Here is a 13,430-nt window from a genome sequence, read left to right on the forward strand (position 1 = left end):
CAAAAGGAGATAATGCCTTAATGGGGGAGACAGATATAGAAATATCAAATGCACATATATAAAGTGCTGAGGCCAAGCATAAATGAATAGATAAATGCAAAATGGAAAGAGGTAACTGAAGGATTGATAAGAATCAGATGACTGATGATTAGTCAGAGAAGGCTTCTTGGAGGAGGTGGGATTTTTAGGAGGGCTTTGAAGGTGAGGATGGCTAAGATCTGGAAGATATAAGGAATGAGGGTATTCCAGGCCCCAGGGTCAACCTGAGCAAGGGGTCCAGCAGGACTAGGGCAGGGAATAGCCAGGAGAGGGCGAGGGGGGTGTTGGAAGGGACAAAGAGTATGACTAGTGGAGTACGTAAGGAGAGAGTTGGTGGAGTGGGTGGACTGACAAAGCCTAGAATCCTAAGGTTCATGTGGCGGGAGATGGGCATCTACTGGAGGTTTTTGAGCAGAGGGGAGATGTGGGCCAGGCCATGTTGCAGGAAGGGGATCTGGACAGCCAGGTGGAGCGTGAACTGAAATGAGGAGAGTCTAGAGGCTGGCAGATCAAGTGAGGCAGCTGAATCAACAGTCCAATCATAATATGAGTGGAGTGGAAAGGGAAGACCAGCAAAATGTTTTCGAGAGTGAATTGGCAGGTTTAGGCAATAGATGTGAGAGGAACGACAGTGAGGAGTCGAGGATGATGTAAAACACAGTTGCCCAGGTAACCAGGAGACTAATTGGGCCCAGGGCTCGGTGGAGTCCTAGAATCATTTTAGAAGAAAGAAGAGGCAACACACTCTCTGGAACATTGGTATAAAACACACATTTGACTCCATTGCACCAACAGAAATCAGGGGCCCATTCACTCTGCCCCATCTGCTTAGCTCTTAGAGTTTAGTCTAGGCTGTAAGCTCCTCCTCTAGATAATAAGCTCCTCGTGGACAGGGAACATATCTACCAACTCCGCTGTATCACACTCTCTAAAGGGCTTAGTGCTGTGCTCTGCACATAGTAAGTACTCAGTCAAGACCATTGATTGACTGATTGACAGTCAAGAAGGTCAGACCAGAAATTTGTCATGAGGAGTACAAGAATGAGGAGGAAGAGAGAAGTCTAATGACAGAAAAGACTCCTGAGGCTTCAGGACCATGATTGTGCACAGAGGAGTTGACTCAATGCTCGGGTTTGCACAGCACCACTCACACACTCTCTTCCCGCCAGTTGTGTTCCCAAGGGGCAGTGCCGGGCACTGCCGACATTAAGCACGACAACACAAGGGCTCTGTGAGGGGCAGGGATTGTGTCCGCCCTGATTATCTTTCATCTACCACAATAAGCACTTAAATGCCGCTGTTATTATTATCATTATTTTTGTGTGCACCAAGTGGCCGGGACTGTGGATAGCATATTGGATTTTTCAGCCATAGATGCACTCGTAGGTGAACTTCACTGTCAGTGAAGTCTTTAAATACGACGGACTGTAATTCAGGCAGCGAAATACGGTGGGATACATCGGATGAGCAGTTTGTGGAGAAGACTTTTATAACATGCTTGACATGGAAACCTCTCCTTTTCAAGTCATCTAGGAAATTAGCTTATCATCAATAGGAAACCAATTTGAAGTCGAGACATATACTAAACCCAATCCGCTCACTGTGCTAAAGATGAGTTACCGAGAGGCCACCTAGTGGTAAATTGGTAGTGTGCACGGGTCTGAGCCCAGCTCTGTTGATGCCTATCCTGAGCCCGCCAGAATGGTACTGCAGTCCTACTTCAGATGGCAAACTGGGGGCAAAACAATTAGAGGGGTAAAACTGTACTCAGAATCTTGCCCTGGCAAGGAGGGGTTTCTTGGTCAGCCCCTCTCTTCTCTTGTGATTTTGGAGGGAAGGACAGTCAGTTTGCCCAAATCCTCTTCTTGGGATTTGGGAAAAGGCCCAGGAACCCCTCAATACAACCAGCCTCGCCTCTCCCTGGGGCAAGGTTCAACGTAGCATTTACGTGCATATCTTTAAGATTTTTGCTTCCCCCACCTGCAATTTGTTTTAGTGCTATCCATCCCCCCTCTTTCCCAACCCCCGCCCCGATAAATTGTCAGCTACTTGGGGGCAGGGATTGCATTTACTAATTCTATTGTACTGTCCCAAGCACTTAGTACAGTGCTCTGCCTGCCAGAAGTGCTCAGTAACGACTACGGATTAATTGACTAGCCCACCCTGTCCCGAGATGTGGGATAGGGGCCAGGTGGAAATGAAGCTGCCAAGATGGTACAACTTCTGATGGTCCCCACTAGCGGTCGGCCTGGATTCTAGCAGCAGCAGTGGCAAATCGGACTCTCCGCTCACCTTGGAAGCTTCCCAGTGACCCTCCCAATCCAGCAAAAGCAATGCCTAGGCCAGAGGTTCCTGACAGTCAGTGGGCCCCGGGCATGGGCCGGGCTAGCCGACTCCTGGCCGGAGGAAATGCCAGCCTCTCTCCAGAGTGACAGTCAAAACACACAACAGTAAAGATTGAGATCAACTTTTCTATTCTCATCAATAAAGACCAATGATTACCTCTAATAAGTATCATTCTTCCTTAATATCCTTTTTCAACCCCAATTCCTAAAGGTTTGCTTCCTTTAAGTTTAAAAAAAAGGATGCCGTGATTCAAACTACATGGACTTTACAATGAGAACCATTGTTGTCTAGTGGAAAGGGCTGAGAATCAGAGCACAGGATTTATATGCACAGCCTTATAATCTCTCGTTTCCCCTCTCTGTAATTTATTTTAATGTCTGTCTCCCCCTCTACACTGTAAGCTCCTTACAGGGCAGGGATTGTGTTTAGCAACTTTACTGTACTGCTCTCTCCCAAGAACTTAGTACAGTGCCCTGCACTTAGTAAACACTCAATAAATACCATTGATTAACTGATTGACCTGGATTCTAATCCCAACTCCGCCACCTGCCTCCTGTGTGACATTCGGCAAATCACTTAAAATCTTCGGAAAGGGTACGGGCTTGGGAGTCAGAGAACGTAGATTCTAATCCCGGCTCCGCCACTTGCCTGCTGTGTGACCTTGGACAATCTACTTAACTTCTCAGTGCCTTTGTTACCTCATCTGTAAAATGGGGATTAAGACTCTGAGCCCCACGTGGGACAAACTGATTTTCTTGTATCTCCCCGAGAGCTTAGAACAGTGCTTGGCACATAGTAAGCGCTTAACAAATACCAAAATTGTTATTATTATTGTTCTCAGTGCCTCAGTTTTCTCGTCTGTAAAAGGGGGGATTCAATACCTTTCATGGCTCAGTGGAAAGAGCATGGGCTTTGGAGTCAGGGCTCATGAGTTCGAATCCCAGCTCTGCCACTTGTCGGCTGTGTGACTGTGGGCAAGTCACTTAACTTCTCTGTGCCTCAGTTCCCTCATCTGTAAAATAGGGATTAAAACTGTGAGCCCCACGTGGGACAACCTGATTCCCCTATGTCTACCCCAGCGCTTAGAACAGTGCTCGGCACATAGTAAGCGCTTAACAAATACCAACATTATTATTACCTTTCAATATCCTCCAATATCTTGTGAGCCTTCTGTAGGATAGGGATTGTATCCAACCTGATTATCTTGTATCTAGCCCAGTATAGCACAGCAACCATCGGAAAGGGTGTCTATTTAAAACTGTACAGCAGAGAAAGGATAAGAGCTAAAACAGAGCAACCAACCGCCAACTGTTACAGCACTGGCAACACTTGGGCAAACAGAACCTGAGAAGCAGCATGGCCTAGAGGACAGATCACCAGGCCAGGAGTCAGAAGGATCTGAGCTCTAATCCCAGCTCCGCCTCTTGTCTGTTGTGTAACCTTGGGCAAGTCACTTAACTTCTCTGTGCCACACCTACCTCACCTGTAAAATGGGGATTAAGACTGAGCCCCACGTGGGACATGGACTGTGTCCAACCTGATTAGCTTGTATGGACCCCAGCACTTAGTACAGAGCCTGGCGCATAGCAAGCGTTTAACAAATACCATTAAAAAAAAACTGTTCAAAACGAACTTTCTCCTTCTCCTTCCCTCCATATTATCGGAAGAGAATGAAACCATTTTATAAAAGAAATAGGACTGGGGGGAAACCTAATTACAGGGGGTTTGTTCAATGCAAATTCTTTGTTTGGAGTTCCCTAAAATTGGTTGCCACTAAAACAAAACATTTGCTAAACGGAGGTTGGTCTCAAGAGCTGGCTACAAGAGGAAACTGGAATTAAGGAAAGGAAAATGATTTGATCACTAGCAGAGAGTCCCAAGCCCCTGGGCTCTATCGGCCCTTTGTTCCCATGCAGACACTTGCTCAACACCCTCCCGGGCCTAGCAAGGAGAACAATGATTTTAACTCCCTTTCCCTCTCCAGCCAGTCCCTTTTTTTTATATATGGCATTTGTTAAGTGCTTACTATATGCCAGGCACTGGACTAAATTCTGGGGTAGATATAAGCTAATCAAGTCGGACACAATCCCCATCCCATACGGGCTCACAGTCAATCCCCATTTTACAGATGAGGTAACGGAGGCACAGAGAAGTGAAGCATCTTGCCCAAGGTCACACAGCAGACAAGTGGCAGAGCTGGGATTAGAACCTAGGTCCTTCTGACTCCCAGGCTCCTGCTCCATCTGCTAGGCCACGGTGTTTCCGACTTTTCTTTCATTTCGCCAGGCTGGCTGCTGGGAAAGGGAAACAGCACTGGGTGGAACCGGTTCTGGGCCAAACCACAATTCTCCACCTGGGGAGCAGCTAAACCTGGGAAATGGAGAGGAAATTTGCCTCCCCCTTCACCTTCAACTTTAGCCACTATGTCCAGTGGAATCGGGCCACCGATCTAACAATCGGTCAAGGGTTTTGCTGAGTACTTACTGTGTGCAGAGCAGCATACTAAGGGCTTGGGAGAGTACTCTACAATAGAGTTGAGAGACAGGATCCCTGCTCACTAGGACCTTACAATCTAGAGAGAGTTTACAGTGTAGAATTCCTGAGTGGGGAAAAGTGGACCCTCCTCAAGACTGCACCCATTGCATCAGAAGCAGTGTTGCCTAATGGATAGAGCACGGGCCTGGGAGTCAGAAGGACCTGAGTTCCAATGCTATCTGATGTCCGATGGGTTAGCTTGGGGAAGTCATTTCACTTCTCTGTGCCTCCATTACTTCATCTACAAAATGGGAATTGAGATTGGGAGTCCTGTGGGACAGGGACTGTACCCAACCTGATTATCTTGTATTTTCCCCCAGAGCTTGGTACAGTGCCTGACACATAGTAAGCACTTAACAAATAGCACAATTATTATTATTATCAGCAACAGATGCTGTACCCTCCCCCCCAGCCTACAGGTAAAGGCTATGCTCCTACTGAAGCCCTGCTGAAGGCGCACTTCCTCCAAGAGGTCTTCCCAGACTAAGCCTGCCACTCCTCAGCTCCCCCTCCCTTCCACGTCATCACGACTCGCTCCCTTTGCTCTTCCCCCCTCTCCCCGCCCCACGGCACTTATGTATATATGCATATCTCTATAATTCTATTTATCTATATTGATGCCTGTTTATTTGTATTGACGTCTGTCTCCCCGCCCCCAGACCGTGAGCCCACTGTGGGCAGGGATTGTCTCTCTTTACGGCTGTATCGTATTTTCCAAGTGCTTAGTACAGTGCTCTGCACACAGTAAGCCCTCAATAAATCCGACTGAATGGATGGAGCGAGCGTGCTTTTACTCCAAAGAAGAGCAGAGTTACCAGATGGAAGAATTACCTCGGCCCCTGCAGGCACCCCCTCCTGTCCCACACCTAGCTCGTCCCTGGAGATGCTTTCTTTCTGGAATGCGCCACCTAGGGACGAACAAGGGAAATGTGTGGACAGCAGGCAATCAAACTTCCATTCGTCGTTTGAGGGTGGAGGGGGAAGGAAGAGAAATGGGGCAAGGTGTTCTCCGGGGGGAAAGAGGCCACGCTGCATAAAAACTAGGGAGGACTGATTTTTCTCCTCCGCAAAGAGAGGCACTAGACTGCAGGAGAATCCTCTGAATGGCAGGGGATGGGGTCAGGCGTCTTCTTTCTCTCCGCCGTTTCTGGGAAAAGCAAAGAGGGCCGGTCCACTTGTAGAGGATTTAGGACACACGGCCCTCAAAGAGGGTAGGCGACGGGCAAGCCAGTGGCCGGGCCCGGTATCAGTGCCACTGGGGCAAGCCAGTAGCCACCACTGGTAGCAATGCTGTTGATACAGCAGTTGCAGCTCAGTTCTGCTTCCCAACAAGGGCTTTCCACATCCATTCAGAGACCTGCAACCCCTCTGGGATCATAGAGGCTTCCCTGTGCACTTTTCCTCATCTCCCACTCCCTCTGCGTCACCCTGACTTGCTCCCTTTACTCTTCCCTCCGCCCAGCCCCACAGCACTTACGTAAAGATCGGTCATCTTATTTCTTTGTATCGATGTCTGTCTCCCCTTCTTTAGACTGTAAGCTCACTGTGGGCAGGGAATGTCACTGTTTATCATTGTATTGTACTTTCCCAAGCATTTGGAACGGTGCTCGGCACACAGTAAGGGCTCAGTAAATACGATTGAATGACTGAATGAATCAAGAGTGGTGTAAAATGAAGGTCAACTCTATTGAGCTCACCAATCTCATATGGACCTATGCCCAATGTGTGGGCATCCCTTCTGGCTGGCATTGGACTGCTACTCTTTAGAGTAAAACCACAGGACCGTAGTCCTCACTCATAGGCTGGGTCGAGGGTACAGCATCTGTGGCTGATGCAATAGGTGCAGTCTTGAGGAGGGTCCGATTTTCCTACTCTGGAGCTCTATACTGTAAGCTGTCTCTAGACTGCAGGCTCCTTGAGGGCAGGGATCACATCTCCCAACTCTGTCTTACTGTACTCTCCCAAGCCCCTAGTGCCAGTGCTTAGAACAGTGCTCGGCACATAGTAAGCACTTAGCAAAAAACATTAATTATTATTAGGCTGCTAAGCACACAGTAAGTGCTCAGTAAATACCTTGACCAATTGATTGGTGGTCCGATTTCACTGAGCATAGTGGCTAACGTTGGAGATGTAAGGAGACACAAACTCCCGTGATGAGCCTGTATAAATCTTTACACACGTGTCCTTAATCTTCACGGCAGTTCGTCACTGCCGGAGCATAAGCACTTAGGATGGCAGCATAGCACAGTTGCTTCAGGGTCGGGAGTAGCATCATCAGACGGTCACTAAATCTCTGCTGTTAAGTGAGACCTGCATTCACTACACCATTCGTTGGGGTCTTCCTTGGAAAAACCCGATGTGGCCCGTAGCCATGGAAACAGAATATCTCTACATACCCTCTCAGCGGCAGACCCTGCTGTGCCCTCATCCAGTTCGTACGCCGTTGTGGAGTGAGGCACTCATATCCGCTGTATCAATCATTGGCCTTTCATGGAAATGCAGATGAGGTTTGTGGCCATGGAAACTGAATAGCTCTCTATGTCCTCACAGCAGCAACCCTAGCTGTGCTTCTAGTTGGCCAATTAGAGGTTTTGGAGACCAACAGTTACAGAATGTGGGAGTGTAACATCTATGTTGAGAAAAGGGCTTACCTTTTCAGCTGTTCCCCCTCCACCTGGATCTGAGTCTGACTCCAGAAGATGGGGGACCGCCGCCCACCAGGACCCTCTTATATCCAGGCCCACCTCTCAAAACCCATCCTCTACCCCCTAGTGAGAACCGGTACTGAACCTGGTGTTCCAACTTAGAATAACAACTCACTCAGCTCTATCAATCACTTAGCACCTTCTTTGGTCTGGAGGTCTCTCGCCCCTCTGATCAGAAGGAAAAAAGCCAAGAAAGCACCCCAAGAAATAACTATGATAGCAAACATTGCCTTTCTCCAGCCAAACATTCTAGATGCATCCCCGATCTAAACAGTAGCACGTTATCGATTATAGCATAGTGCAGCAGAGAGCTCTCCAAGACGTTCAGAACACAGTAGCCATGTGTGGAACAGAATGTTGGCGAGAGACCATCACCTCATTCGCTCCAAGCTCACACTGCACCAAAACCTGGCCTCCAAACCACCAAACCACTTGTACTTTAAGCTCCCGGAGAAGGAAGATGAGCACAAACAACAACGCAGCAACATCACAAACAGCTCTCCTGAAAAAAGGGAACTTAAACCACAGTCACCCAAATGCATGGTGAATAGACATTTCTCTGTGATGCTGTATTCCAGGCAGCTGTTGATACGCTGGGCACAGCCAAGAGAAGGCATAAAGACTGGTTTAGGGCAAATAATTCAGAAATAAAAGGCCAACTTGCTACAAACAGCGATTGCACCTGCAGCATCTTATGGCTCCTAAGAACTCAGAAGTGAGGCTTTCAGAAACCTGCATACCAAATTAAAGAGCATACATGACGGACAGGTGGTGAGATGCCAAAACAGAAGAGATCCGGGACGCTAGAGGCCATCGCAAAACCAAACACTTCTACACTTTTCACTAAAGACAGCATATGGCCTCGTACAGGTCATCACCGTACCTCGGAAGAGTGACGGCGGCTCCATTCTCATCACAGACAAGGAGGGAATCCTAAGAAGATGGCAAAGGAGTTTCAATATCTTACTCAAAATGCTTTCCACAGTTGAAGATGAAGCTTTGCAAAATATACAAACCTCCCAATATGTACCAACTTTTGGAGAAGTCACTGCAGCAGTCAGTAGCGTGAAAAATGGCAGAGCATCTAGACCCAGTGGCACACCTGCTGAGCTTTACATCTGTGGAAGGAACCCCCTTCCGCACACACACAAACTCTTCCACAGCACACGTACCACTGAGGAGATGCTACAAGATCTCAAAGATGTCACTGGCATTGTCACCATTTTCAAGAAAAGAGGTGCAAGATTAGACCGAGGCAGTTTCAAGGTGTCTCGTTACTCTCCATTGCCAAGAAGATTGTCACGGTCCTCTTGGGGCGGCTGCTTAAGAATACTATCAAACTAATGCTCCCAGAATCACACTGTGGCTAAAGATCACAGAATGCCTTAGTAGACATGATCCTAACAAGACATCAGATGCAGCAGAAGTGTGGACAACAGCACCAAGATCTCCATACAGTTTTTGTAGACCTTACCAAACCATTTGATACCATCAATAGATCCGGACCCTGGAAATTACCCAGAAGATTGAGTTGCCCTGAAAAGATCATTAAGAATCTGAGATTTCTCTATAATGGCATGGCTGATCGGGTCGGAGAAAAGAGTACCCTGTCTGATCCATTCTCCATTACGTAGTGGGCCTGGTTCTGTTCAAATTGTTCCATGCAGCCATATTGCGGGACACAACATTAGAACATGAGTGCACGTTTCCGCATCTCTGGGAAACTCTTCCAGCTTGACAGACTTTGTAGAGCATTCAGGGTCCTAGAAACAGTCAGTCAAGAATTATTTTTTATAGATGACCGTGCCCTACAGATCCACACCCTAGGAGATATCCAAATGATTGTAAACCATTTCTCTGTGTCAGCCAGGCATTTGGGGCTAATGATAAGTCTACAGAAAACTGAGGTGGTGTATCAGCCTGCACCAGGGAAGCCATGTGCAAAAATTTATATTGACAGCACCGAGGTAAAAGCTGTAATATCATTCTGTTACCTAGATAGCACAATGACAGTTAAGGAAATGACAGTAATAATAATAATAATAATTGTTAAGCACTACATGCCAGGCACTGTGCTAAGAACTGGGGTAAATACAAGGTAATCAGATTGGACACAGTTCCTGTCCCCTGTAGGGCTCACAATCTTCATCCTCATTTTACAGATGAGGGAAGTGAGGTCCAAAGAAGTGAAGTAACTTACTTGCCCAAGTTCCCACAGCAGAGAAGCGGCAGAACCGGGATTAGAACCCAGATCCTCCTGACTCCCAGTCTCGTGCTTTATCCACTAGGCCATGCCGCAGAATCAAGCAAGCAAGAAAGCAGAATCGAGAAGGCCACTGGGAGACAGGCGGGGGGTGGCGGCAGTGTGGTATCAGGCTCCAGAACGAGCTAAAGATCCACAGAGCTGGAGTGTCATCCAACTTTCCAACCTTCTCTACAGCTATTCATCCATTCATTCAATAGTATATTTATTGAGCGGAGTATTTATGTGCAGAGCACTGTACTAAGCACTTGGAATGTACAATTCAGCAACAGATAGAGACAATCCCTGCCCAATGACAGGCTTACAGTCTAATCGGGGGCTATGAGACCTGGGTCACATACCCAGGAGACCCATATGGCTCCTTGCCCAGTCAGTCAGTCAGTAGGTTTTATTGAGCACTTACTGTGTGCAGAGCATTGTACTAAGCATTTGGGAGAGCATGATACAACAACAGAGAAGCAGCGTGGCTCAATGGAGAGAACATGGGCTTGGGAGTCAGAGGTCACGGGTTCTAATCCTGACTCTGCCCCTGGCTCTGCCACTTGTCTGTTGTGTGACCTTGGGCAAGTAACTTAACTTCTCTGTGCCTCAGTTACCTCATCTGTAAAATGGGGATTAAGACTGTGAGCCCCACTTGGGACAACTTCATTACCTTGTATCTACCCCAGCACTTAGAACAGTGCTTGGCACATGGTAAGCGCTTAACAAATACCATCACTGTTATTATTAACAGACACATTCCCTGGCCACAACGAGCTTACAGCCTAGATATAATAATAATTGGAGTATTTATTAACCACTTACTATGTGCCAGGCACTGTACTAAGCACTGGGGTAGATATAAGGTAATAGGGTTGGACACAATCCCTGACCCACATAGGCCTCACAGTTTTCATCCCCAATGTACAGAGGAGGTAACTGAGGCCCAGAGAAGTGAAGTGCCTTGCCCAAGGTCACACAGCAGACAAGTGACGGAGCCAGGATTAGAATCCAGGCCCTTCTGATTTCCAGGCCCATGCTCTATCCAGTAGGCCATGCTGCTTCCACCAGCATCATTCACAGACCAGAATCAGGTTGGACACAGCCCCCGTCCCGCATGACAGGCAAGTGGCGGAGCCAGAATTAGAATCCCTGCTTGGTCATATCTAAATTTAACACAAAGAAATTGCCAAAAGATGAAGTGGGTGGTCTGACTGGTGTGGTGAGGAGCCCAAGGAGTTGAAGAATGAACTGTCACTTATTCCTTTGTTAAAAAATTTGTCATTTTTAGATTGTTGAAATTAGCCTAGTGTTTATTCCCTATGTGTCTGCTCTCTCTTCCTTTGGGAGCTAGGGATGGTGTTTGAATTAATGTCCACGTATTCTCTTGCCAGCACTTCATGTCAGGCTTCACACATTGTACACACTTAGTAATGTTATTGATTGGCATCTTGGAAACAAAAGGACAGTTTCATCATTCACCTCTCTGGAGACAGAAGACGGGACCAAACTGACTATGAGGCAAATTTGCAGGAAAATGTACTTTTTTTTGTTTGTCTACATAGTTGCTAATACACATAGTACAGAATTGATACACAAAGAGCATGGACCTGGGATTCAGCGGAATCTGGGTTCAAATTCCAGCTCCATCACTTGCCTGCTGTGTAACCTTGGGCAAGTCACTTATCTTCATTCCTCAGTTTCCTCATATAGCAAGACAATTAATGAAGCAGTGACTGAGTTTCATATAGAAACACACTAATGTTAACTACCTAATTATGTTGATGTGTATAGGGAGGGAATACTTTTAACTTTCTATTTGCTTAAAGCTGATCACGTGACTTTTTTAAGAAAGTAAGGGGAATGTTGAGCCCGCTGAGTACCATGTGAAAGACAGCTGATGGCAAGTCATTTTTTTTTGTCTTGATTGAAAGCTTAAAATCAGATTGAATAGTCAGCAAAAAGAACTGAGTCATATTTATTGAGCATTTACTGTGTACAAGGCACTGTACTAAGCACTTGGGAGGGTACCTCACAACAATATAACACATTCCCTGCCCACAACAAGCTTGTAGACTAGTTATAACCGTCTTAAGTCTTTTTTCCCCTATTTTCCACCTATATCCTCAATATTTATGATTAAAGTGAGGCTTATCGAAGACATCTTTTTCTACTGAAATGCAAGTGTTCTAATGGGTTTTTTTCCTCTCCCATTTTATCACAATGTAGGAAGAACTCTATCTGTAGAAGCCAAATTTGGCTTAAAATAGAAATCAAGTTCAGGAACGAGAGTGGATGGTCAAAATAACCAACAGATCTGGAAATAAAAGAGCACTGCTTTAATTCATACTGGTTAAGTGGGATGATAGAATTTGCATCTTTAGCTCTCAGGACAGTTCTGAGCACCTAGTGGGAACTCAATAAAAGATTGCTGATTGACAGACTTTTGCTTCAGAGAGATATGAAAGATATAATCAGTAAGAGGGTGGCTTCCTATAGAATTAAGGCCAACTACAGACAAGTCCATTAGAATTAAACAAAAAGAAAATGAGTACACACAAAAGAGGGAAACTGTTTAGAAAACCATTCATTCATAATTCATTCATAATCAGAGATGTTTAGAAATTCAGAGGCATCCTTAATGATGGGAGGTGGCAGTGGAGCAAAGAGCCACAAAGAACTCTGTTGGGTCACAGCCCATACAGTCTGCCTATCTCTCCCCCACCGCTACCCAACTTTCCAACCCCTAGGGTGTAGATTAATCTACCAGCAGAGGCAGAACTCCGTTTTTGAAAATGGGAGAACACAAATGAAGTATTCTTAAGTACTCTTCCCTGGCACTTCCTCCACCCACCCCACCTTCAATTATTTCCAGGTGTTGGGAGGTGCGTTTCAAAGCCATCCACTACAGGGGAATTTTTCTTCTGGCTGGAAAAACATCCCTACAGGCTCACATTTGACATTTAATTGACAATTTATAAAACTCGCTTAGAGTTGTACCTTCCCAAGGGCTTAACACAATGTTCTGCACACAGTAAGTGCTCAATAAAGTGAGCTGAATTCTAGCAGTGTCTAGGCTACTACCTGGTTGTGTCGGTGCATTAACGCTAAGATAATTGCAGCAATACAACATCACTTCAGTGAATGAACTTGTATCCTCCAATCATCAAAGACTTAACAGCTGGAAGCATTGGAGAAACGGGAGGGGGGCAGTTCCAAAGACAAGGAGCTATCTATCGTCTTCCCTAGGCTTTTACCTCTTCCTAGCCAGCAGACCCAGGCTCCCTCTTTGATAAACTGAAGCAGATCTGCATAGGTTAATAATGGAAATTGCCTGTTTCAAGTGAATCAGATCTAATCTGCAAGAACCAATCAGAGGACAGAGAGGGTCCTAAATCAACCCCTTCACTTGGGTGGAGAAAGATCAAGCCCAGGCACAAACTCTCACCTGAGGCTTTTCCCTGATCATTCACATGAAAGATGGGTTTTGCCCAGCTGTTTCAGACCATCAGGGCAGAAAGTTTGGGCCCAGGAAACCTCCCTCGTTGTGGGATTGTTTTGTG

At 46.4% G+C, this 13,430-nt stretch overlaps 1 protein-coding gene across 1 annotated transcript in view; it reads right to left on the reverse strand.

Moving 5' to 3' along the window:
- AHRR (aryl-hydrocarbon receptor repressor) overlaps positions 1 to 13,430 on the reverse strand; it is a 127,417-nt gene that overhangs the window by 97,033 nt on the left and 16,954 nt on the right.

The sequence above is a fragment of the Ornithorhynchus anatinus genome, chromosome X2, assembly GCF_004115215.2.
Source record: "Ornithorhynchus anatinus isolate Pmale09 chromosome X2, mOrnAna1.pri.v4, whole genome shotgun sequence".
NCBI classification, from domain to species: domain Eukaryota; kingdom Metazoa; phylum Chordata; class Mammalia; order Monotremata; family Ornithorhynchidae; genus Ornithorhynchus; species Ornithorhynchus anatinus.